At 42.7% G+C, this 27,632-nt stretch overlaps 1 long non-coding RNA gene across 1 annotated transcript in view; it reads left to right on the top strand.

Annotated features, from left to right (window-relative positions):
* The window catches only part of LOC126394225 (uncharacterized), a 36,001-nt gene extending 8,962 nt beyond the window's left edge, over nt 1–27,039 (top strand). Inside the window, exons 2-3 of the long non-coding RNA XR_007570354.1 lie at nt 25,979–26,057; nt 26,642–27,039. This is a non-coding gene — a long non-coding RNA (uncharacterized LOC126394225). The remainder of the gene's footprint in view (nt 1–25,978; nt 26,058–26,641) is intronic.
* The last annotated feature ends 593 nt before the right edge of the window (nt 27,040–27,632 follow it).

The following is a 27,632-nucleotide window of genomic DNA, read 5'->3' as shown; positions in this document are numbered from 1 at the left end:
AAAAAAATTTATGGTAACATTCACCCGGGTGAAAGTCTGGGGTTTGTTGAACCAACACATTCTGACTCCAGCCTCATCACATATTGATGTTTCCTCATGGACTTTCAACGTCGACACATGACCCAAGGTACCCTGCATTGTCTGTTTTCAAATGCACTTTCGTTTTCACAGGAAACGTATAGTCTGCATACAGTCTCTTTCAAAATAAATGCACTCTGTTGGTACAGTGCAACGAATTGATGTTTTTCTCCTTTGGAGTTTGGAGAAATGAACAGGGTTTAGCTTTGCAATCATGCAGGAAGCAAACACCGGCCTCCCAGGTGAGAGTCAACGGTTGTTGGACCCATCCACCACCTATCCCGCCTATCCCAACTCTCATCCCCTTAACTTATGTTGTTTTCCCCCTGTGATCCCCCTGACGCCACAGGCCAGATATCATGCTGACTTGAAAGGATGGCTTTTTTTGTCTGTGTCTGATGCTGGAAGTCACTGCCCAAGCGCTGGTATTTAAACTTCAGAATGAGACTGAGTTGGGTACTCCGGCTTCCTCCCACAGTCCAAAGACATGCAGGTTAATTGGTGACTCTAAATTGTACGTAGGTGTGAATGTGAGCGTGAATGGTTGTCTGTCTCTATGTGTCAGCCCTGTGATAGTCTGGTGACCTGTCCAGGGTGTACCCTGCCTCTCGCCCAATGTCAGCTGGGATAGGCTCCAGCCCCCCCCCATGACCCCCAACAGGATAAGCGGTAACAGAAAAAAAATGAATGAATGCCGAGTGGTGCTTTAAACTCACGCCCCACAGCGGCATATTAAACTGCTATAAAAGGTGTCTTTTTGCGTCAGCGTCTGATGCTGATATCACTGACAAAGCAGCAGTATTTGAAAATTTGGGGATGAGAACAGGCTGCGGATGCCGTGTCACCTATGCGAGACACCTGCTAAGCTACAGACAGCTGCAAACAACTACACGAGATGAACGAACAACAGAAACGGTTGTGATTTCTGTGTTTCCAGCATCTTTTTCAGCACCAAATGTGGGTGTTTTGTAGCGACCCGTTGCTTTTCCATTTACTTATCAGGCACAAAAAGTGGTTGTTTTTTACATGACATCTTTGCCCAACATTTGCTGCATGTTAACGACATAAAAAAACGTGTTAAGACAGTAAGACTTGCAGACTGAGCATAGTTTGCAGCTCTATTAGGAGAAAGTGAGCAGTGTTGCAAAAATGAGAAATATGAACAGTGAAAACGCCTAAAGGCAGAGTTTTTAAAATGCATACCAAGCATCCAGTCGTAGGTGTAAATACTCATTTCCATGCACAGTCATGCCTGAGTCATTTATATTTCACAACATTATAGTAAAGGAATGTAGTCGATATTTAGTGTCAGGCAACAGCTTCTAAATGCTGCAATCCTGCTCTGTTTGCTTTGAGTTAGTTTCCCTACCCATGATGCCATGTGTGCCTTTATCTCGCTATGTAGACATACCCAACCTGTTTTCATAAACCTGGGGATGAACTTCACACACTCTTTCCAGCTCATCCCACATACACGGCAAAACCTCCCATCAAATAGCCAGTCTGTTTGCTACAGCGGCAAACCAGAGCTACGGGGGAAAGGTGGTTTGTGCTTGCACGTGACAGAGTCTGACACTCTCCGCATATTAGTGTGGGTTTATCTGTTGTGCGCTGTTTCCTCCCACATTCAGAGGTAAAGCTAATCAGTTGAATTAGAAGAAAAAAATGTTTGAAATCAGCCAATGTAGTAGCAATTTGAAATGTTGCTACTACATTGGCATCAAAAACATTGACATTGACATCAAAAATGCTTCTCAGTCTACTTTTTTGTGTAGTAAAGTAACAGAATAAAACACCATGTTCCTAAAAATGCCAAAAAAAGATCACTAAAATAACTCAAGAGACTCTTGTCAAATCGTGCAATGCATAACAGAAATAGAGGAGCAAATCGTGGGTGGCAAAAAAGTGAAAAATAGCACAATGTGATAGCTCTCGAAGCTGCTCAGGCAAGAATGAGAAATGAAAATGCAGTTTTACCAGCTTTTTATGACTTCTTCTCTTCAAAATAAAAATCTATACGACAGTCTTTGCTGCATTCCCCACTGGGACAAAACTGTGGTATCAGTATATGTTAGGAGTAGGTCAGCTTCCTCCTAACTCTTCCCACTATGAAAAAGCCACGCGCTGGACCGTCAATGGGAGGTGAAAGGTCAATCAGTAGCAGGCTGAGGGTCATCGGGTCAGAGGTAGGTCTCTGTGTTGTAATTGTGCCGTCCCCTGGGCTGTGTAAGAGGGGCTAGACAGCTGTCCTGTCCCATAAAGATACATTAACCCTGCCCTGGCTAAGTGCAAACTGGACCTCTTCTCTGTGAATGGCTTTTTAATGGCTGGAGCAGGAGTGGGATGATGGTCAGATAAAACACACACAACAAAAAGATCAGGCAGCTGTAATGGTGAAACATTTAGTTTACATAAATATAAAGTTGCACTGTAACACACCACTTCTTCTTCGTCTTGTGGCCCTTTTACGCTCCTATGAAGCGTCATAAACAAGAGTCCTGTGCATTGTGCGTCAATTACAGGGTGGTGCTGTGTGTCTGGTACAGCTGTTGTATCTCCCCAAAGGCAAGAGGATGAGAAAGGGACACAGGAGAGGGTCTCTGCCCTGTACTCTCTGCATCGTGCTGCTGCTGCTGCTGCTGCTGCTGCTGCTGCTCTTCTCTGTCTCTGCCCACAGCTCAGGTTTCTCAGCCCACACGCCTGAATCACACAGTCACCCATGAAATACACATGTGTGCGCACTTGCACGCACACACACACACACACACACACACACACACACACACACACACACTTTTTCATATCCCCAGGAATGATTCATCATTACCCCTTCATTTCCCCAGGGAGCAGTGACTCAGGGTGAGAGGAGAAGAAAAAACACAGAAGAAAAGGACAGAACATAATACAGTGAAGAGAACAGAGAGCAGAGTCGAGTGGTGTAATGATGAGCAGTTTGGCCTTCAGTGCTTTGAGGAGGCAGCAGGCGCTCTGTGCAATAGAACTTCTGCTGAGCATGAGCTTCATGATGCACAATGACGGTCTTAGTCACCACGGCAACTGTTCTATTGAGCTCCATGGAGGGACATTCTCTGCAAGTGACATTTACCATTGTTTTAGACAGAACATGCTTCAGTCCCTTTGTGTCTTACATTGTTACATCGGTGTCAATTTCTGGAATTTACATCAAGATAAAAAAACAAACAATCCAAAAAAAAAAAAAGTTTCCCAAAAGTTACAATGAATTTTTGGACGTCATCATGCAGCCTTTTTTCTTTCTTTCAATAGCTGTCTAGTATATATCAAACAAAAGTACATTTTGTTTTTGCAAGAGACTGCTTTATGCATTTCCATTTCTTATTAATAACCTGTACAAATCAAAAGCAGCATTTAAACCTGCAATGTTAAATCTATGTTGAGGCCTGGGGCTTAAAAAGCCTTACAGCAGTACTGAGAAGGGTCTAGCTGCAAGACTCCAGACTCAGGCCTACCTCCTCCATCGGACCCTTGAGTCCTCAGCTTAAAGAAGGAAACAAGGGGATGATACGAAACGATCACGACACGATAGCATGCCTCATAGTTCATTAGTCTGAATGAGTCACACGACCTCCACCAGTTACACTAAAATAAAAAATACAAGCTAAATATTTCGATATTTAACTGTAACTTATAAGTTAGGTAATGTTAATTATCATGGAACGTAGCTAACATTAGTATTGCAGCATAGCATACATACATGATGATATGTGCTGCTTAACATTATGTTATCTAACTAACCCTAAGACACAGTTGAGGTTAAGGGTGTTACTGGTGGAGGTCGTGTGTTACATTATAATAGGCCTACTCATGCAGCAGTGTGGATGTGAGGCAGTGTTCTAACATTTCAAAAATGAAGTATGAGTTTTGGCTAAGGATAACAGTGCCTGGCTACCCCATGATTAAACTGACATAATGTTAGCTACAGCAGCTGTATGGGTAATCGCTTATTGTTAGTTAGCAAGTTAAGCGCAACCTGCTGTCCCTCCGCCTCTCCATGCTGCTAGGACAGAGTTTCCCAAAAGTAGATTCCAGGTCCATTCTGAATGGACCGCGAGTGACTTGCAAATGTGTCAAGTTTTAAAAAAACACACTTTACTTTTGAAATACAGTAAATTTCTGGCACAAGCTTTTATTTTGAAGTGCTGTTTCCTGTTGTAGAGTGAGCGAATAATAGACAGCTAAACAGAGACAGCAAACTCGCTCAACGACATGGCCAAATGCAAGTATAAAGCTGATTATACAACAGTTAGTTCCGGCCCTGCAATCTGATTGGTCGAAAGACAGTAAAACCGTGACGATATTGGAGTACAACATCACGGTTATTTCACTGTGTATGTATCACTCCGCCTCACAGCTGATTGCAATCAACAATCAAATCAAAACTGACGGTTAGTGTCAGTTAGGTCAGCAGTTGCGTTGCATCCCTGGAAAAGTATTTAAACAAACTTCCATGCAAATGCCCTTTATCTGAAGCCCAGGATGACATCAGCTCACACAGACAATATCTGGTACACTAAAGCTCCGCTGGGAATAAACTCACTCGCACAGATGCTGCCGAAGATGTGTAAAGAGGCGGGGACAACAGCTATCTACACCAATCACAGCCTCAGGGCGACTGCCATACAGAAGCTGTCAGATGCGGGTCTTGAAGCTAGGGAGATCATGACAGTGAGTGGGCACAGGTATGATGTTGTTTTAACGTAGCCTATGTGTAAAGTTAGTCTTCTAATTAGGAGTCGGGCCCTAAAATATACCTTTTGTCTTGCCGGTCTGAGAGCTTGTTAAAAAGCTACTGGAAGCCATCCATGGAGAGCCTGCGGCCTCGTGCCTATGACCAAATCACAGCCGTGACGATATACGAGTATAACATCACTCCCTCTCGTGTGATATTGCTTAAATATATTAAACTTTTTGGACATTGAATTAATTACAAAGGAGAAATCATGACCCGTGGCTGGACCAGTTGGGAACCACTGTGCAAGAACACTTTAGCCAGAAGACAGCTGACTGCAGGTTTGGAGATGGACAGCTGGCTAGCTTGCTAATTCCGCCATACTGTCATGCTAATTTGGTTACAGAAAATGAACCAAACAACTATAGAAAACTCTGCAGTTATTTCATTAGAATGAAATGACACAAAGTGAATAAACATTAGAGAACGTGTCGTGAATAGGACTTTAATACATTTACTCTTCCATGAACATTACTACTGCATGGGTCACAACAGATTCTCACTGTTGGCAGTAAAGACTGTAACTCCCATGCCTCCACGTGACAAAGTCCAGTGTGTGTTGTTTGATTGACAGAACAGACCCCTAGTGGTGATCTCCACCATGGCTTCCAGCACCTGAGCCTGGAGCTCTACAGCAGAAAGCTATTGATAGCACCCACAAAAGTACCCTTGCATCAAAGGACTGAAACGTTGAGCAGCCTTTTGATATAANAAGTCCAGTGTGTGTTGTTTGATTGACAGAACAGACCCCTAGTGGTGATCTCCACCATGGCTTCCAGCACAGTAGAAAGCTATTGATAGCACCCACAAAAGTACCCTTGCATCAAAGGACTGAAACGTTCAGCAGCCTTTTGATATAAAAAACACTGCAATCATTTTGCAATACCATTGTTTTGCTTGAATTATGAAAGGTCAACATAGTGATGGTATTTTGTGGATTGATAGGTCGTCACATGTACATTATAATCATGCAACAGTTCTGAAAGGTCATCGATGAATCAGGATCATAAGACAGGAAAAAGTTGTTCAGATTTGCCCTTTTGTCATGTTCAACAGCCAACAGAAATGTTCGCTAAAAAAACACAGGGAATTTCTTTCATGCATGTACGTGCAGAACAGATGGCACATTGTGGTTAGATTAGTATCAGCGGAACAGAAGCTGCAGCGGAGTAATAATCACAATATCTACTTGCTGAGCAACTATGTGAGAACATGAAGGTCACACAAGTGAATAAAATGTTGCCCACAAATGATACGGTGTTACTGTATTATCACACTGGAAGATAAGTGAAAGGTATCAGAACAAGTGTGTGTGGAAAATACCCAGCCATCCTGATTCAAACCCAAACTGAGTGACCAGTATTTCTTTGATTAAACTGAATTCTCTATGCATTGATATCCACTAACCCCCTCTTTAGAAGAATAGCAATGACCTTTCAATCCCTCCTGATCTAAGGATGGGAAATTATCTTCATAACTCTGTCTATTCTTCCGTCTCTTCCAAATGTTATGTAATGACGTCAGGTCTGTCCACTTATGAGAGGAGCAACTACAGTTTCTAGCCAAGTGGTCCTAATTGCTGCAGCAACTGTACGACATGTCAGTGTGACCTTTTTCAACAGAGAAGCAGGGTGAGTCAGAGTGTGTAAAGTGCAGCATCTTAAACCATGGCCAGACCACATGGTGTGGCGTTGAGAGAGAGAGGGAGAGAACCTCAGAGCAGTTAGGCGCATGACTCATTGGTTCTTTCTCTCTGGGATGCTTTCAGCCCTTTGTAGGTGTCTATATGTGGGATTGTCGGAGTGCGTGGTAGCATGTGGTGAGCCTGTTGGTGTGCGGATCCGCAGCATCTAATATCACTTATTTTCATGCACAAACAATCTGAAAAACAAATTGAATCTCAAATTGAATGCATATAAATGCTAAATATCTAAGCCTGTTTTATTGTGTTGAATGAACATGTAGTAATTAGTTGTGGAAGTTTCCAAATTTCCAGTTTTCAGCGACATGTAAGCACTTAAAACAACCTCAACGGCGGTGCCCATGATGTCTTGTTGTGAGAGAGAGTGCAGAGCAAAGTGGAGTTTCCTCAGCGGAGGAATCCCCCCTCTCTGCGACCTGGTTTCTGTATTTCTCACACATCTCGCACACACACACCCACACATACAGTACTACTTACACAGTGCAGCTGTGTAGACTCCCTGACGACTGTTGTAATTTTTAATGCATGCACTGCAATATAATTTGCTTTGAATAAATAACATCTTTCTTCTCGGTTGTCAACTTTCTGCAGATATTACTAATATTACTATTGCACTTGTAAAGGTGAAATGTGTGTAACTCACTCTCTGAGGTGTTTAACCGTCAAGTTAGTTAAACATTTTCATGTTTTACAAAGTAACTGCCAAACCTAGTCTTAACTCGTATCTGTTACACAGATCTCAATGACATATTGGTGTCTACGTAGTGGCAGAGGGTCAAAACAACACAGGTCATCATTGGCTTGACCCCTCTAATGGAGTATGATGATCCCTGACCTCTGACCCATCTGCTCACACCAGTCATGGGCCCTATTGACTCAGACCGAGAGTCAGCCAACACTTCGTCACATCAACCCTGAAGAAAAAGTGAAAACTGGCCCTGGATCAGCATCTGCGACTATGGTAGCCTCTTGCCCCTGCAGTCAGCGTGGCTGCCAGGGCGGAGGAAGCGAATGTGATGATTATCTGACTGACAGGAAACCCTTTTGTCTCCGGGGTTATCTGGCAGCCTGCAGAGGAGATGACGTAAGCGCAGGAGGACAGAAAGGCCATTTCGCTGTCACTGTGGACAACTGTTACTAGTTTCCTGTAGATGCACCCACAAACAAAGTGACATTCACCTTCAAGCCTGCACAGAATAATAATAATGTGTTATTGTAATTTGGTATGCGTGACCAAGAGCACGACCTTCTGATGAGAAGATCATGCTACCTCCATGGAACTGATAAGAGTCACACTATTGCTTACCAAAAATAATGGCTGGCATTATCTCAAAGCATACTGCCGTGGTTTACCTTTAATCATGCAGGTTACACTGAAATTTCATTGACCTACAGCAGCATGCATCATAAGCCTGTATGATCTGTGTGCCAGAGGGCCTCATCTCTTTGGCTTTCTGCCTCTTCTATGTTCCCTCCAGTGTACGTCTGTGTCTCTCCCTCCCACTGTTACGTCTCTCTCCAGTCCCTCTTGTTCTAAATTGTCCTGCTGGTCTTGTTGTTTTATGTAGCACTTATGTAGCAGACATAAAATTTCACAGACATTATGAGTAATGGGACCCCACAGTGTATACAGACTCTACCATGGTGGTCTAGCGTGTGCTCCACTTCACTGTATTCTCTGTTTTTCTGTGTGAGCTGAGTTCAGTAAGCAAAAGGCAGTGCAGGAGCTAATATATGTAAATATATATTCTGTTTGTCTTATGTAAAACAACATGATTTTATCTGTATTGGTGCATAACTTACACATGATGATGCAAATTTTTTATTATTGTGTCATGCATATAAATAAGTCGACATGGTCTTACAGGACACCAAAAAACCAGATCCAGAATACATATTCAAATGCTACTGTAATTGCTTATCCTGGACAGGTCACTAGACTATCACAGGGCTGACACATAGAGACAGACAACCATTCACACTCACATTCACACCTACAGGCAATTTTAGAGTCACCAATTAACCTGCATGTCTTTGGACTGTGGGAGGAAGCTGGAGTACCCGGAGACACAGGGAGAACATGCAGACATGCACACAGAAGGACTCCGGCTGATGGGTGGATTCGGACCCCGATCCCTCTTGCAGTGAGGCGACAATGCTAACCACTGCGCCGCCAGTTATATTTTCCACTAACACACTTGTACTGTAAACATAAAATACAAGAGTATTTTTTTATTGCATCTTGTATTCTTTCCAAACAAAGCTCTTATGAAAAATTTAGCCAGCTTAGACAATTTTGCAATTGTTGTACACCAAATTATTTCAGAGTTTCGTCCAACAATTTCTTGAAAAACTGACACTTTTAAATCATCTTAGCATGTAGGGTACATTACACATCCCAATCAGTACAAAAAATGTTTGCATTGTACCTTACTTTTGTACGTTATTTTATAGTGGATACGTTGAAGCTTTACATTTGGCGTGCTTAGGTTTTGGAACAAATATCACTTGGTTATGGTGAGGAAAGGGTCATGTTTTGGCCAAAAATACCCGCATTTAGGGGCACAAAAGCTGCTGGAAAAGCAGGGACGGATCAGTGAAAAAAAAAAAAAATCTGGATTTGTGGCTCAAACCCTGCTCAAAAATGTTGCGATATGTTAATTAAAAAAAGCACCCAGATTTGGTGCCAGAAAGCTGCTTGGAAACGCCGCGATCTGCCACTGAATATGCCCAGGTCTGGTGCCACACACACCAGTGGAAATGCTACAAAAGGTTGCCAGAAACCAACAGGTGTTGCTGCTTGTTGGTCCCAAACAGTGGTCTGTCACATGTCACAACATCCAACCTCCCGATGACAAAATCAGCTCATATACACTGTCGCTTGATATGCCACTTATGAAATATACAAATGTAACATACCCACAGTCTCATTTTCCATTTCCCCAAGATCACACAGCTTACACAATCTGTTTTGCTCCTGAATATTTTCTCAGCAAACCTCAGTAGCTGGAGGCAGAATACCACTTCTTCATTGTGCAACTAATTATCTTTGGCTTGTGAATAATCATGACATATGATTCAGCTTCACCTGTATAGTGTACAGTGTATTCTTCCTCCCCCGTTAACCATTCAACTGTGCCTCCGGAGAGACTCCAAATGTGCGTCCATTGTTGTCTTTTAAAATCAAACACATCTTGACATTTCAGAAAGATGTTCAATAATATGTCAACAAGCTGTTGGCCAAAAGATGACCTGTTTTTCTGCTGTAGTAAAAGGGACTGCTCTTTGTTTACACATGTACTAATGTGACCACTCAGACACATGGGAGAGGGGGCCACTTGTTTGCGCGGTGAGTCTGTGTGCAGGTGTTTCTGAGAAGGGACTTATGTGGGGCTGTTTGTGATTTTCAAAGCCACAGGGGCACCTTTTGTGTGTCTATGTGTGTGTGTGTTTGTGTGTGGGAGGGATGAGAGAGGTTTGTCTGGGTCTGTGTGTCTGGTGGTTCATCTACAATAATGTAGGATTACCGCATTTTGCTCTGGTTTGTCAGGTTGGGAGGTAGGCTAGTCTTTGGGGTCTATCTCTCCCCGCGCAAGATTTAGGGTGGCCCCTGATGTAGACCACAGCACCCACGCAGAACCAGAGCTAGACAACACAACCTTTTCTGAGCAGCAGGGTGGGCTCATGTTCACAGAGTTCATCCCTCAACTGGAGGGCTGCTGCACGCATCTGTCCTGCTGAAATGTGCTTATAAAACACAGAATCCTTGGCAGCATGTTTTGTCTCTGCCCCTCACCTCTGACCTCGATGAGATGTGCAAACAGTTTTACCACAAAAGATCAATAAAGTATCGCATTCAAGTTAATCCCTTTCTTTGAATTTCCCCCCTCCTGTAATCTCTTTGTCACATGCAGACGAGTAGAAACTCTCTGTTAATGTATCTGTCTGAAACACACGTCTGCAGCCGCGGCCTCAGCTGCCCCTCTAAGCTAATGAAATGGAGTGTTAAGACTGCAAGAGGGGATCTGCTGACTTTGAAGAGGCGTTTCTTTTTACCCATAATGCTGTGGCAGGTGGAAAGGCTCACTAATCCCATTAACTGAAAGTTCTTCATCTAATCATGTAAGACAGAAGGTGATAGTGGGATAGAAAGAAACAAAGAACAGGAAAACTGGAGTCTTTGTAGGGAGGCACATGCTGAACTACAGTCATATATATAGATCTTTAAAAATGAGATGATAGCATCAATCTAAATGTAATTCAACCCGTCTTCCTTTTAGGCTCATCCTTTATCCTCAGCTTGAATGCTTTGCAGCTCCCCACCCTGCAAGAAAAAGCTTTAGATGTCGACTGCTGAAAGCATGAATTACATAAGTCAAAGCTGAGCATAACATAAATAATCCAGCCAATCCACAGTGTTCAACTGTAAACACGCCTGGGTTGTGTAAGGTCTCTCTCAGTCTATTAAAAAAAAAGGTTGCAGTAGGACATCACCCAGAGTGCCCGTGTCCTTAAAATACAGCTTTAGCAGCGCAAACAGCTGAGGGCAGTTTATCACTGCAGCTCTGATCTGCTTTCTTTGCTCAGTCTGCCTCCAGAGCTGCAAACTGCATGTTAGCCGTCACTGTTTTCCATGTTGTTTGCGTGTGTGGGTGCAGGAATCCAACATGAAACGAGCCTTCTTGTGTGTTGGACTGTGCATGTTTAATCTGCAGCTGAGCACTGTATGTCTGCCATGTGGTCACATGTCTGCATGCATGTTTTTTCTTTTTTCAACACTCAATTTAGAACAAAGAAGTCTAATTCTATGCTTTTCAGAGGATCTTGCTGTACTGCACTAGAAAAAAAAAGTCAATGTTTGCTGGCGCACTGGCAGCAAAGTGTTTGCATCTGTGTGCTCATGCTGCTCTGGGCTTTTTGCTTTGTCTGATCTGATTTCAGGGACTGGCCGATGTACAGGTGTCTGGCACATAGTGACCTACTGCTGTAACTGACAATTCATTCTTCACACACACCCGCAAACAGACTGTTAGCAAGTATACACACGTACACAGGGACACAGCTACACACACCCTCAGACAGATGGGTCACACACACCCACTGCTGAATTTCCATTCACTTGCACACGTATCCCCGCTCTGCCCAGACAGACGTTACACTGTCACTACAGACGGCGAGTTCATCGTGACAGGCAGGGGTGGCGAGTATCACAAATTGAAGGGTTTTGATCCAAAATCATAATGTTTCAATGTCAGTCAGCGCTTCAAAAATGACTATGTTTCATATTCCCACCAACTTCTAGTCTCTTTCTGTCTGAATGAAACTGATCCCCACCCTGCAAGGACTCCTGTACTGTGAGTCAAAGACAGACAAAACACTCATAGGAGTATCTGCAAATGACACAGCCATTGTGTCTCAACATTGCTGAAGCACTAAACCAAACTTTTTAATGGGAAGAGATGCAGACAGACAGTCATACAGTTAAATAGGTGATAACTGTCTCATCCAGAGCCTGTTATTAGGCACACCGCGACTGCCCAAGCTTGCATTTACCCAAACAATTACAGCCCTCAGTTACAGAACCTGCAGTCATAACTTGCAGTTTCTATTAGCATCTACAAATTACAAGATGGTCTGTCCAGCTACAGAGTTTAAAAAGTTTAGCAGATCGCAGCAACTATGAAAATCTGATTATTTGATGATAGCTGACCCCTGTTTGACACCCGATCTCATTCATGTCCTGCAGCATGACTTGTGCTACATAACCACAATCACATGAGATGATTCCAAGACCAGCACAGAGTCTATTACGCTCCGACAGATTTAGGCAGTGCTACATTTAGAAACACTGATAGCCAGAGATGGAAACCACAAGATATGGTTAGCTAGAAATAGAAGGCATAGACACTTTAAAAAGGAACTGAGCATCCAGAAATAAACCCTTCTAGGCTCAGTCAGAATAAAGCTCCCAGGAAAAGTACACAGTGAGACATCTTAGGGGATATTTCCTGTGCTGTCATCCACTTAAAGTAGCACTCATTCCTTCTCTGGCTGCCCTACATTCATGCTCTCCTGGCTGTCCCCCTACAGTACAGACAGATAATCCACAGAATTCAGGTGAGAGGTGGCTCACGTAGGATCTGGTTCTCTCTGGTTAGTCTGAGCAAAAGCAGAATCTAATCTTAACCTGTCGCTGTAAAAAGAACAGAGGAGAGCAGTTGCTGCTAATAGTGGTGTCCCTGTGTGCACGTAGGTGAATGTGTGCGTGGGCGATGTGTCCAGAGACTTTTAAATAGTAAATCACAGTACTTAATTACTGTCAGAAGGGAGCACAATTGTGTGCATGTGTGTTCTGTCTGAGAGTGCAAATCATACGCTTACAGCACGTGCATAAATGTGTGCACATGATTAAGTCAGCACTCTGACCTTTTGGCCTCCACGCTTCAATTTTGGCTTTGATTTGCTCAATCCACATGTGAACTAGAGAGATTTTGAGTACATTCCCAAGCAAAAGATGCATATTTACATGTAGGCCCCTTCCAGGTGACCTGTGCTGCACTTCATTGAGGAAATCATTCGGTTGCTGACAGGAAACAACCCCATGCTGCATAAATGTATGGGTTTAAAGAACAGATGACAAACAGCAGTTCCAAACGTCCCTATTGCAAATTGACTTCAGCATGATTCTTGTTTCCAGTAATTGCTTTATGTTTTCTTAACTATCATCATAAATGAAACATGATTGCAAAGACTGCAGAGAAGTCTGTCATGCTTATTTAAAGGTTCTCTATGTGATAGTCAGAGCATTAATATAGTTATAACTCATCAACCCCGCTTTGCAATACGCTCATACTGTGGTGACTGCTGACATCGGGAATGTGTCATCATGAACGCATAGCCAACACATTCTACTTCCAACTCGTCAGATGCCCATGCCTGGGCCCTACATGTCAAACTATGATGCTCTAGGTTCCCTTCCAGCATCAGTTTTGAATGTTCAGGGACAGCATGTCAAGTTACGCTTGTTACATGCACTGTGTCTTTTCAAAGTAAACTTGTGTTTTTGCAGGAAATGCACAGTTTCTACTCATTAAGTGCATTCTCTTTTTTTAAAATAAACTTTGAACATGGGTAAAAAAAATAGGTCTACTTCCTTGGGTTTAGGCAACAAAAGCACATAGTAAGGTCTAGTAAAACACATCATAATCAACATAATGCAGCGTCACCAAGAGACAACCTCCAGGGATGAGAAATGAAGCCAACTCAGAAAAGCCAAAAACTGCAGCTCTTGGAAAGGCTGCTTGGGTCTGGCTCCAGAGGTCAGTCAGTCCCCATAGACCCCCCATGTTAAAATTCCCAACTTTACAGCAGAAACAAACATTTTTGCAGCTTGGTACAAAAACAGTTTTGGTGTTTATAGCTAATTCCCCCCTTCATGTCAACTGTATGCGGGGTGAATTTTTTGTTACTCAAGCATTTACAATTTATTAAAGGGATAGTGCACCCAAAAATGAAAATTCAGCCATTATCTACTCACCCTCACGCCGACAGAGGCCTTGGTGAAGTTTCTTTTTGGTCTTGCAGAAGCGCGCACACGTGAGCGCGGAGCACAGAGAAGCAGTCAGAGCTACAGGCTACAGTGAGGCTAAAAACAGAGTTCATATGACGTTTTTCGAAACAATTTTTTATGTCGGGGCTGCAGCACACTTGGATCACTACGGATGAGCATGTTGGAGATACTTTGTGGATTCAATTTTGTGTTCTTGGACATTTGTCTGGGGCGCCGTCTGCCATTGGTGTGCTAGATCTCTGCAAGGGATGTGAGGACTCTAAAATTTCACCAGGGCCTCCATCGGCATATGGGTGAGTAGATAATGGCTGAATTTTCATTTTTGGGTGCACTATCCCTTTAAGGCTCAAAATTATGCACAATCAAGGGGGGGAGCTTTGAGTGACAGGCTGTCTGTCAATAGTGCCCTCCACTTCTCAGTCAGATCCACCCCTCGCTTCCACAGTACCAGCCTCTCACCCAAACTCAAGGCTTCAAAACGGGAGTCCACAAACCAATGGGTGATGTCACGGTAGCTTTGTCCATTATATTTGTAGTCTATGAGTGTCACGTGACGTACATGGCCAACGTAGCATGCTACACATTCTATATGCTACACATTCTAGGCCACAATGTTGTTCTTAAAATAAGTACATCGACCTTTGGTTTTATACAGGACACAAACAGTGGTCTGCAGTTTGTTTAAACCACCCTTCCTTTGCAGACTTCCTCGCTTTTTATACTGCAGCAGTTGCTCAGAGTGTCAAAAAATGCCACCAACCAGTGTGTCTTATACTGCCTCTAAAGGGGGCCTCTGTGTGTTGGTATCAGACACCCAGGGCCACTGACCAAGCCTCTGTATTTCATAAGTTGGAAGTGAGACTGGGTTGGTGTAGCGCCCCCCTGGGATCACATCCTCCTGGATAGCATCCATAGTTCTGTCAGCACTGGTGCCATGTTAGTGCTGTTTATGAAGTTAGCACTGTTAGCTCCTAGGCACTCAGCCACCTCCATGTTGACAACCAAGCTCAGACAACTCATACGCTTTGAGTTTCAGCCGTTCAACCCCTTTAAATTTACTAGAATTAGTTTTGTTTTGATCTCAGTGCCTCTAACCTTGGGGGGAAGATAGGTTATCAACACTATGTCTGGTAAACAACCTATATATAAGCTCAGTGCACATCTGATTTCAAGTCCTGGTGTTTTAAGTGTGAACCTAAATTAACTCAATAAAACAGGAGAAAGGCAATCTTCCTCTATGGTTCGGGCCAAAAAGACAGCCCTGTGCTCGGACTGTGCAGCATTATTGATGTAAAACACTGATAGAGGCGATCTTTAAACTGCTCTGTCGCTTCCTCTCCCTGTTTCTTTCTCTTCTTTCTGTCAGCCTCCATCATCTGCTCTCTCTCTCTCATATACATATTGTTCACGTCCAGTCAGGCGTGTGAGATGGCTGTTTAGAGTGTCTCTGTTGTATCCTGCTGTTAATCCACTTCCCTCTGAAACACTTCCTTTTCCCTTCCCAGATATACTAACTGACATGCACTCACACAAACTCCCCCTAACGCACCAAACACGCACCGAGCTCATACACACACACCCACACACACCCTGCAGACCTGAACCACTTATTCAAACTTCCCACACATCCAAGCGTGAACGTGTTTGCGCGTAGGTATATGTGTGCATGCGTTGGCGCTTTCAGAATTGTTTCATCTATGTGATATTTTTTCTCTCCTCCATCTTGCCCTCGACTTGTGCATCAGATACTGCATGACTAATAGCCTTACCTGCGTTTCAAATATCAATTCAAAATCTGCTCTCCCGGTGGTTTCGATCCACATGTTTGTGCAAAAACTACTAAGCGCGACAGAATGACTCAGCCCTGCCTGTTGCTCTCTACTTGCACACTCCGGATGTGAACAAATGCAAGGCTTTGCTCTATTTTCTTCGAATGAATCCACTTCTTCTGTTGCTCCCATCTATTTTGAGCCACAGACATGCACACCTTTGTATACATGGATGTGGGTCAAATCAACCACTTGTACTGAATCTAGACCCGCTTGAGCATGGAAGCAGGTCAGTCAAACACTTATGTGCTGGCCCAGATATTTTAACCTACATCCCCTGTTTCTGTCTTTGTGGTGGATAATGGAGACAGGTGGAGAAAGCACTGAAGTCTGGGATATCACAAAGCTTTTGTCTTACTCTTTAGAGACCCCATGTACAAGACAAAGCAAAATATGTGAGCATATTGGATGTCAGGATGGATGGGCAACTGTGTTTTTCCACTCTTGCTTTACTGGTGTGCAATTCTGCAACACAGTTTTCCAAATGACTCTGACATCTTGCATGTTTTTTGCACAAGGTAACATCTCTCCTTAATACTGTGACATGCAAATATCACAGTAAAGTGCAGTTAAGCTGAGCAGTTTTCTACAGAGAAGGTATAGTCTTTCTCTTGCATGAATCACATATTAAAGAGGGCCTATATAGGTTCATACTTGTATTTAAGGTGTCTACTAAAACATGTATAGATGCTTCAGAAAAGTCACCTTCTGTCTGGAAAGGCCCAGTCTGCTTTATTGATGAGCATCTCAGGGGTCTTCTGCATCTCGTCATCTCTGCCATGGATGTATAAAGAGAATGGGATACAGTGCTGGAGGCTGGGTCCCGTTCATTTGTATGAAAGTTGCTCAATGTTGCATGAAGTCAGTTGATGTGCATGAAATTTCCCAGATAATCAGCGAGACTCCTGCTGGCTGATTGCGCTACTTCCAGTTTAGCGCTCTGCTAACTAAAATGGAGCTAAAATGATTGAATCATGCAGCTCTTCATACCAGACATACCAAATGTTATCGGACCAATTAGATCAAATTCTGATCGTGATGTAAGTCATTATGCAGTTTGTGATGCTCAGAAACATGTATCCAGTTATTTACAGAGGTCTCTTTTCCCATGTGAGTCAATGGGAAGATGTATTTTTGGGCCATGTGGCATTACATGATGGATGATATTCCACTATTCAGCCATTATGAAAATTGGCTTCAAAGCTTGGCACACTTCCTGGGGGCCTGGACTCTGTACTGTCATTGCAGCTGGGAGAATGACTGTAACAGAGAACAGTGGCATGAAAAATTACCTTTAAAGGCTTTGAAACCCAACCAGGCATATGATCCAAAATTGGTGAGGGATATTAACAACACTGGAAACCAAGGTCCTGATATTAGCATGTAGCTAAATGTAGCAGTGATGTAAAGACTTGCAGTAGTGTGGTACAGATGAGCATATACAGTAAATAAATCTGCCACAACCTGACCTTATCTTGCAGCCAAAGCAGAAAAACAGCTTGAAACAGAGTTTTCAGAACACCCTGAGGTTTCTGCTCCCAGGGGTTACTTTCACATAAGTTTAACTCATCACTTGAAACTTTGGCAACATTTAAAAGAAACATCCATCACTGTAACGTTTTGTATGAGATGAAAAAATAAGTAAAAGCATGATAGGCCCCCTTTAAAGAAAGTGATTAAAGCACTCAGTGCTGGTGAAACTTTTGAAGCACGTTTGCAATGTTACTCTACATGCACGACCTCCCCTTCTTCTGCAATTACTGCCTCAGACTTTACTGTACATAATAAAATCTTCTTGGTCAATTAGCGTGCTTAAAAAATGATTTAGGACAGCAGCTTCAGTAGCAGGGTAATCAAGACCAGAGAGAACTGCTCCTGTTTCAAGCCAGCACTGATTCTACCATTTCCAAAGCACTGGCAGTAGTATACTAAGAACTCCATGCCTGCCCTATAATACAGAGACACTGTAATTAGAGAGAAGAGGGGCTTTTAGATGCTGAATTGTCTTTTGAGGTAGTTCAAAGGCAAGCCACGGCAGCTGCACCGAGCACTGGAGGCACTGGGATATGAGCCTTAATGTGCAGTTGTTGTTTATTTCTGTGAAAGATTGTTTTTTCTTACTCTTTGAGAAATGCTGAGCACTGAAAGTTATTTATATAAAAACTGAAGAAAGATGCAATTTAGAATAAAATTAGGCTTCATCTTTATAGCACTACTGACAGTCCAGTGAATGCTGAACCTGCAAAAGCAGTCAGACTCAAATCATTTACCAGTGTCTCGTAATGCAGCAAATGAAGTTTTGGGTTTCCTGTTGACACCAATTATTGTTCAACAAATTTTCATACTTGCAGAACTTCAACCTTTTGCAACTCTCTGAACAAGCCTGCAGCATGAGCCTGTCCATGCATTCCTTTACGCCTTTGAGCTCTTTCAGGAAAATTGTAACTGTTAATAAAACATGCAAGACAATTTTCAGACGATGAAATGCATGTTAAACGACAGATGTTCCCTGTTATTGAAATGAAGAAATATTCCATCCAGTCATACATTTAGCCATGCTCTAGAGTGTCTCGTGCATTAATAAAGTCATGCAGTAATGCACATTCTTGAAGGAGGCCACACGGTTCAAGCAGTAAAAAAATTATCACATGGTTTTAATTTTCCTCATATACCGTCTGCATACAAGAGATGTTTCAGAACTCACCACATAAAAAGGATGTGAGCTTTATTTTTAACCAAACTCCAATGCTAATGAGGCCACGCTCACACGTGTGTGTTTTACTCTTTCCTGACCCATTATGTTTATGGTCTGTACACGTGCAGAAGCAACATGCATGCAACAATTACTTGCTGCATACCTGAAAGTTTCTCCTCTCGTACCTCCTGAAAAAAAAAAAGCACAAGAGATGTGTCATTGTGAAAGTTCTGCTCCTCGGAGGGGAAAATCATGTTGCTACATGAGCAGTTCTGAAAATGCTTCGCTCTCAAAACAGTAGTGTCTTCAAATCCAGGTTGATCAGCTGTTTCTTTATATAGATCAGCCTGCTCTGAATCTGAGCTTCAACATGCTGGATTACTGTGAAACAGCAATTACAGGCAAACAGTGTGGTAACATGACTTGTGTGTGTAGCAGCGGGGCTTAGCGAGCAAGGGTTACACGAGGCCCTGCTATTTCACAATATGAGTTGTGGCACAAAATGAGACGTAGACTGATATGACATCTCGTCGGAGCTGTTTGCATCTGAGTAATATTCTTGCTCAAAGCCCTGTAGGGTTATGACTTTATTTTGTGTGTGATTACATTTGTAGGTGTTGGTTCAGAGGGGTTGGTTTGGATTCCTCAACCGACAGTGAAAGTGCAGATGGGGAAAGTGACTTGATGATGCTGTCTGTTTACTGTCACTGCTGTTAAGGTGCTTTTCAGCAAGGCACTCAGCAGGCAGTCTGGAAGAAAACAAGAAAGCTATGAGATTGCAGATCTGAAGAAGTAATAGTTCTGATGTTATGTCAAAGACCTACTGATCTGTATTGTGTTGCAGGGATGTCTGCTGAAATGAGCACGCTAATAAGCTTGTTCCGGCCCATCCTGTGTTGTAATACTTCCTGTTCCTCAAGAGGCGATAGTGAGGGACTGTAGCGTCCAGTCTGCCCTCAGTCCAACATGACAGGCTGGAGGTAGAGCTGCCCTGAGGGTACACCCCCCCCCGTTAGTGGCATAGTAATCACAAAGATGGCTGAAGCTCTTGGCAAGCGACCTTTATCACAAGTCCAACCACAAGCTTCCAGCAAGAAACCACGTTTAGAAAAGGAGAAAGAAGTAAAATAAGAATAAACAGTGTGGAGTGCTGTGGAGACAGCTCTCGGCGAGTAAAGAGAATAGGTTTATTTTAGACTGGCAAATGACATCTAACATTCGATATTTCACCAAACTTAACTTAAGTGCAACTAATGACAACAAAAACTGTACAGAAAAAGATTCCAAATGGTGTCAATATATGGTTTTGATTTGGCTGCAGGGGCTTAAGTATAGACAGTGCAGGTAGTGTGGTTGGGGCCAGTGAGGTGAGGAGGCCCATAGAGGGAACGGGCCCTCCAACAATGTGTTGGGCAGAAAATGGGCCCTTATGAGTGACTGCCACCGTAGAAATATGCCTATGTTCAAGGAAGAACAATTATTAAATTTAAAAAGGTGCCATTTGAATAAGGCACATATACACATCTCTGTCATGTTTTTCATTTTTCTTTTTGTAAAATGGTCAGTAGCATGTATTAAAAAAAACATATGCTTATTCTACATACACTACAAATAAACAATCGCTGTAACTACCTTACACCACCTTGTGGCTGTTTTCTTGCTACTATAGTCTTGCTAAAAATGAGCTAAGCGTAATGTAAACTATAGGCCAATGCCACATGTATAACTGTGAGATAGCAGTGTTATTCTGACCTGTTTCAAATTTTGTGTATTGCCATTAGTTAGTAGTTGGCGTAGAGGTGAAATCTGCCCTGCATTAGTTTGGAGCTTTGTTTTTTTCAATTCAATTCTATTCAACCTTTATTTTAACCCGGAAATACATTGAGGTAGGGACCTCATTTACAATGTAGCCAAGTAAAACAATATAAAATTAAAGCACAGACACATTAGAAAATCAAAGAGAAACTTACATAAATGGCAACAAGATGTAAAGAGCATTAAAACCACAATTAAAAATGTAAATAAATAAATAAAAGCATCAACGAAGAATGAAACTTGGTAAAATGTTGAACTCATTAATCAGGTAAAACGGGAACACCTAGAAGTAAAATATGATGCAGATAAAGATCTGAATTGCCCTGTGGATACAAATGAGGAAAGCTTTACATTGTTCTGCATGTCGTTCCACGTGGCTGGTGCACAATATGAAAAACTGGATTTTCCAAAGTCAGTCAAAACCGCCGGCATATGGAGTGTAATCCAATCACTTGGTAAGAGCTCTCATTAATAGAAAGCATTGAACTGATATAAGAAGGTAAAAGACCTGATTGCCAGAGAAAAATGTGGCATTCAACATTTCTGCTAATAACAGATACCTACGTAATAAATTTGCACATTATTAGGTAGCGAATACGTTTAAACTTTACATTTCAGCAACGCTGTGGCTAACGTGGTTAGGTTTAGCCACAAAAATCACTTAGTTATGGTTAGGAAAAGATCGTGTTTTGGTTTAAAATATCCTGTTTGGGAGTCACAGTCCTGGAAGGTAAAGCAGCAATGTCTCTTCTGGTGGCGCTTTTTTGTATATTTTATTGTAATAATATTTGATGTCTTTGCCACAGAGGAAGAAAGCAAATAATACCATATTCTCCACAGCCTTTAATATAATCAGCTTATGTTACACAATCTACTGAAAGAATTTCCACAATCTCACCCACACAAATGCATTTAATGAAGTGTAAAGAATGCAGAATATGTGACAGAATTTAAAGCGCGTAAGTAGATAATCCTTATTATCATGTTTGTATGTGTGTATGTATGCTGTCACTTGCTTATACAGCAGTAAAAAACTGTGTTGAGGAGTTGATTTACAGTACTCAAACCATCTGGAGTCTGAACATGCAGAAGTGACGCATGATGACAAACATTTTTTTGCCGGATGTATGATATAACAATGGAGTGTTGTGCCTGTCTGTTATTTAAAAAACACACTTTTATTCTCCCCGCCCAACAGTCTGAATAACAAAGGGCCTTAAGGTTAAAAAACATCAGCTCACCGGATTCCCTGATTCCAAAAATAGTCTCCATAAGCAGGTCTGTTGACTTGCTCACCACCCCTTTACCTCATCCATGACATCACTAGCCGTTTGCTAAAAACACAATACAGACTTTGTGATTTACTGGATCTATTTGTGTCACCGTGGCTAAAAAAAGGCGCTGCTGCTCTAAAAATAGAGAGTGTAAACCGTAAACAATAGGGGTAAGACTGCTGTTATTACAGAGCTCAGTCTCCCTCAGCACTGCCAAGATTACAGGGGTCAGGAGCACGGGGAGACTGAGAGGCATTATTGTTGCTGACGTGGTGCTTGCTGTCATAATGACTATGCAGGAAGAAAAAGACTCGGAAACAATCTACACCTGACCTTTAGTGCAGCAGGAAATCCCGCTACAGCTAAGGTTTGAATTTGCTTTTGGAAAGAATTCAAGCAGGTGGGGGAAATCTTTCTAAATATAGTCAAACAGGTCGAGCAATCCCACTGTTGTGCACATATAACCTGATCTGGGTAAAACTGTCATTCCCAGGACCTTGCTATTTATAGATTCAGGGGATTTCAAAGGGTAAAAACTCCTCTTGTGTTGAGGTGTTGTGTCTGTAGAGGCCCTGTCTGTCTCTCAGTGTCTGGAAGCAGAGAAGTATTGCTCCATGATGCCTTTCTCTTCTCTGCCTCACAACCAGACTCCCCTTCCTATTGGTCTTTTCTTTTATTCCCTGATAGCATCTCTCTCTATCCCTCTCAGCAGTGATATGCACACTCAGCTCCCAAACCCCACCTCTTTGTTTCCAGCTTAGGGCTATACTGTGTGTGATCTCTCGGACCAAATATGATCTTTTGAAGAGGCACTAAATTAATACTTTTTAACAACCGTTCCAAAATAATCCTGTTCAATCCTGTATGTTTTTCCCCCCCGATTCCAATCCTTGATTAATGAGTTCAAAAGAGCCAGCATATGGGTACTCAGATCAGGGTGTACTGTACACACACACACACACACACACACACACACACACACGCACTCAAGCTGACAGACACACAAGCCAGGATTAAGATAGAGAAGGTGGGACTGCCATTGTGGTGGTATTATTGCTCATTAAAGCATATTTCTGAAGGGATTCCAGGGTTGGTGTGGGTCCAGAGGGATTTCAGGGGGGTGACGCCCACAGAGTGATTAGCGACCTCCAGATGTTCCCAACATTGTCTTTCTGACCACCGACAAAACAACCGTATGGCCTCTTCATACAGAGAGTGTGTGTGTGTGTGTGTGTGTGTGTGTGTGTGTGTGTGCGGGTATACAGACGGCAGACCTGGGACACTGTAAGAGAAAGCGAGCACCCATCATTCTGTGTGTGAACTGTCCAAAAAGCTGTTCTAGACATAAACAGTCACCCTTAAAGGGATACTTCGTCAATTTTCAGCCAGCTTTGTACCATAATAATTGTGTAATATGTGCAAATGAACTGTGGTTAATGTCCCTCCATCCAACCAGTGCTAAGATTTCCTTGCACCTGGTGAAACATGCGCGTCATGTGGTGAAGTTTCGCTGACTCTCGGGCTGTTGCGCAAACTACAAGCTGTACTTTGCCTGCCACCCATGCTGTCACCATGGACACAAAGAGTGAAGAAAGGGATCACGGGACAGACCCACCCCTTTCTTTCTCTCAAACTCAGACCAAACTCCAATCAAAATGGTAAAACTAGGCAGTGCTGATCAAATATAAACCAAGATTATGTCACTGCACTGCCTATTTCTTATTTTCAGAGACATATTTTAGTGTACTGTTTAGCTGTAATAGCAAGAGTTTAGTAATAGAAAGGCTGAAAAAAACTTCACTATCACACTATCACACTGTAAAACTTAGCAGCCAAATCAAGATTCTGTTACTGCGTTGCCTACTGAAGAGGAAGAAAATATACTTTATTATTTTTTTCACTCTGTTGTCATATACACACAGGCCCTGAATACACACACATGCACAAGCAGGACCTATACATGCATTAAATGCAGAAATGTCAGAGTGAGTGCGCTGCCCATGGGCAGGCACCCCAAGTAGTTGGGGGTTTGGTGCCTTGCTCAGGGACACCTCGGCAGTGCCCAGGAGGCAAACTGGCACCACTCCAGCTACCAGTCGACACTCCATATTTGGCCCAGATGGGTACTTCAACTGGTGGCCCTCCTGTTTCCAACCCAAGTCCCTATGGACTGAGCTACAACCGCCTCATTGCTTGTCTCAATGGTTTTCAGAAACGTGATTTAGCTTACTGTTTTACTGTATTACGAGCCATTGTGTCAAGTGGACGAGTTCAGATTATGTCACCTACTATACCACCTTACTGGGCCAATTCAGTGCTGTGCATTCTGGTAGTTGTAGGCTTTCTACCTCTTGATCAATAGTCTCGCCACCAGACAATCAGAGATCTCCACCTTCTGATAGTCTGGGGACACTCCTTTCTAAAGTGTGTTTAACACACCGGCGAAAACAGCCGGCAACAAAGCAACGCCTCTTGCATTTTTGAAAAGGACACGCCCTCCCGGAAATGCGCGCTCCCCCTTTTCTCGTCTGCAAGGACACAAACACACAGAGAGCTTGAAAATGGATGCCGAGAGATTTAACTCCGTTTTATCAAATGTGTGCTCAGTCCACAAGATTGTGGAAATGAAGGACTTACAGTGACTTGAGCCATTTTGTACCGCTACACGTGTTTCTAGTGGGACTATGTTTATGAGCCCAGTTTTATAAAAAAGATATCCAATGGTGAAATACTTCTTCAACAAAGCAGCTCACTCACGTCTTTAGTCCATGTGCGCTAAGCTGCGCACAGCATAAGTTGAACTCAGGTGACATCTACGGTAATCTGTAAAGACAAGGTAAAGATCTAAAGAACGCTTCCCTTTAATGTTTTCAGACAGGTAGGCAATGGAGGAGTAGGAGGGGCGAGGAGAGCTCCGGGAGAAGAAAGGGGAAATGAGGGAAGGGCCTCTTCTTTTGAGGAGGGTAATTTTAAGTAACCTTAAGAAGGGCCTGTAACAGTCCGGCTGCTGCGAGGCATTGATCTCAGGTCACTTTACCTCAGGCCCAGATCAGACAGCGCAGGGGCTGCAGGTTGCAAAATGCAAAGCGCACTGCACAGCATTTTTCATTGGAGCCTGGCCCAATGAGACAATGTGTTTTTGCAGTTTGTTGCATCTTGTTTAACTGTTGCTGGGCAACCACTGAATCACTTGTCCTTAGCTAAACCGCTATTCTGCTGTGAAGCAAACTCACAGATCTGTACCTTAAGATCTGCATAGAACACGGGACAGGCAGAGGGCACATGGGGACTAGACACAGGGAAACAGAGATCAGTATGGGTGTAAGACTCTCAAAAAAGAGGATAAATCATAGGGAGTAACACCAGCTGGTCCAGGACCGTCCCCTGGATAATGGTTGGTTCATGAGTCAGTGACAGTTTGACAATATCCTGTCAATCCGCGGGCCTTATTACAGTTGGTAAAACGTTAGAAAGTAGTTGAGGCTACAATTTGTTCGGATATATCTTGCAGCTTGCCCAGAAGGCCGACGATAAAAGTAAGCTAACACTAGGTTAACACTGTATGCTGCCACTTGTTGTCATTGCCACTAAATAGGGCCCGCCTCTCAATTCATCTGATTGGACAATGGGATAAAACGGCAATTAGGACCCTTTTTTCCACTCTGAATTTAAGTTTTTTCAACTCCTGCAAAAAGGCATGGTGCATAGAGCAGAAAAACGTGAGGAGCTCAATAACGCATGTGCAAAAGCAGCACGCACAATACTTCACTCTTATTGAAAACCATCACAAAAAGCCATCTCAGGCTGCTAAAATGCGCTCTGCCTGATCAGGGCCTTAGGCATCTCTAGTTTACAGTGTCTCACTTACTCAGAGAGAGACAGTGTTTATGTGTTGATGCCAATGACAACAAAAATATGCTAATAAGCCATTTCGTCAGACATGAAAAGGCGCACTGTGTATATTACCAGTAGATGACCTGATCTTAGTCCTCACGATAAAACCCTTTGTGACTGATTTTTAAACAGCAAATTATCACAGCAGTGCAAGTTCACTGGGTGCGGTGCCATCAGTGCTAAGCCGTCGAAACCACATCAAACACTCGTCCTCGCTTCTGTCTTTTCACAACTCGTTATCTCATGCTTTTCTTCTCTCTCCTTTTTTTCTTCTCCTTTTTTCTCTCTCAGTTCATACCGTCCACCGTACCTACGCTTCGTTTCATCCCATTCTTTCCCTCTCTCCTTTACAGGTTCCCCACTTGTGCCTCCCATATGCCACAGCCGTGTAGCCTAGGGGTGTGAACCTGTGTGCACTCCAGACACAGGAAGGTAAGGTGGAAAGAAAGAATGAAAAGAAAGAAAGAAAAAAGAGTGAGGCTAGATGAGTTGTTTTGAAGAACAAAGGTTGTCATTAGCTGCTTTGTTACATGCAGAGAAACTCAGCAGCTGTGTGGCAATGACTATATGCAATCAAAGTAAATCTCATCCAGGCGTAAACAGTAATAAAAACGTGGTAAAACAGAATGAGTCAGTTTCTCCTTTCTGCTGTAAATCAACATTTATACTAACTTTACATTTGTTGCAAATGTTCTGTATATAGCCGTCACTATGCAATATATAAAGTCAAAGGATTGCAAGAATCTTCTGAGTCTATCCTCTAATCATAAAGTGTCGCACGGGTCAAGGGATTACACATTCCTCGAAGTAATATATTGTATATTAGCAGTGAAACCAGGTCAGTGTGTCAAGCAGCATACCAGCCATGTATTGCCTCCTTTGTGTACCACAGCCACCCAGCATATATGTGGCTGCGCTCTAACCTCCCCGCTCCCCACTCCCCACCCCCCACCCCTCCTTATTTCCTAGCCAGTCGACTGGTGACATCTCACGTCTCTTTAACTCTCACCCAACAGGTGAGGGCACAGCTGCAAGATCCCGCATACATCTGTCACAGCCGAGTGGCCGTTCGGAGGCAGAGAGGGCGGGACTCATAAGTGACACAGCTGTCCTCATAAACACATACTGCAGATACATATGGTGGAAAGATGGATGTTTAACAAACAGTGTCATATGTGAAAACACCCCACCTACACGCATGTTTATGTCCACAACTTAGCTCCAGGGCGTAGACTGAGGTTTAATAGAAGTAAATAAACAACCATTTACGTGCATTTTTTTTGTTTTCCTCGAGAACATGTGGATGTTTTTCTCCTGTGTTTCTAAAATGTAACAAAGTAGGGTAAAGGAGAATTAAATAATTTAAGATTTATGAATCGTTGTTAGCTGAACGAACAACCACAACTGTTCTGTGGATATGTTGTGCATCTTGTGACTGTGCACATGGTGAACAGTGTTTTGTAGTGCTTGTTATATGTAATGCACATGCTGTCTGTTTTCCTGTTAACCTGCCTGGAGACTGGGATGAAATTTAGCGTTTGGCTATATCCCTCATCATTGTTATATGTGGTCATGTCAAATAAATAAATAGAGAACTTTCTGTGCAAATTAATGAGATTAAACTGAGCCCTCGCGGTTTAACAAATTAGATTTAGAGTATATGTAACAGGGTCAATTTGTGTTTAGCGAAGTCAAATGTACATTTGTGATATCAGTTTCTTATAATACTCAGTTTCTGTACCCCTATGTTCATCTCTGGGGGTACCACACCTATAAAGGGATGTCTCCCATCTTACATCTCCCCTTTTGGAGGTAAGCGGCATTGCTCTCGTACTACTTTCCATGTTTTAGCACTGTTAAGCTGTGTTTATAAGTTCATTTTTCAGCCTAAACATATTGTATAATATGCTAACATATTCCTGTGTCACTTAATTTTTGCAGGGGCTCAAGTTATATGGTCGTAATCGATGGAGGATTTTGTTTTTACCTGTTTTTATACCTGCTGTC

The sequence above is a fragment of the Epinephelus moara genome, chromosome 8 (genome assembly GCF_006386435.1).
Source record: "Epinephelus moara isolate mb chromosome 8, YSFRI_EMoa_1.0, whole genome shotgun sequence".
In the NCBI taxonomy this organism is placed as follows: domain Eukaryota; kingdom Metazoa; phylum Chordata; class Actinopteri; order Perciformes; family Serranidae; genus Epinephelus; species Epinephelus moara.
The sequence above is the reverse complement of the archived record's forward strand: the minus strand, read 5'-3'. Positions and strand labels throughout refer to the sequence as shown.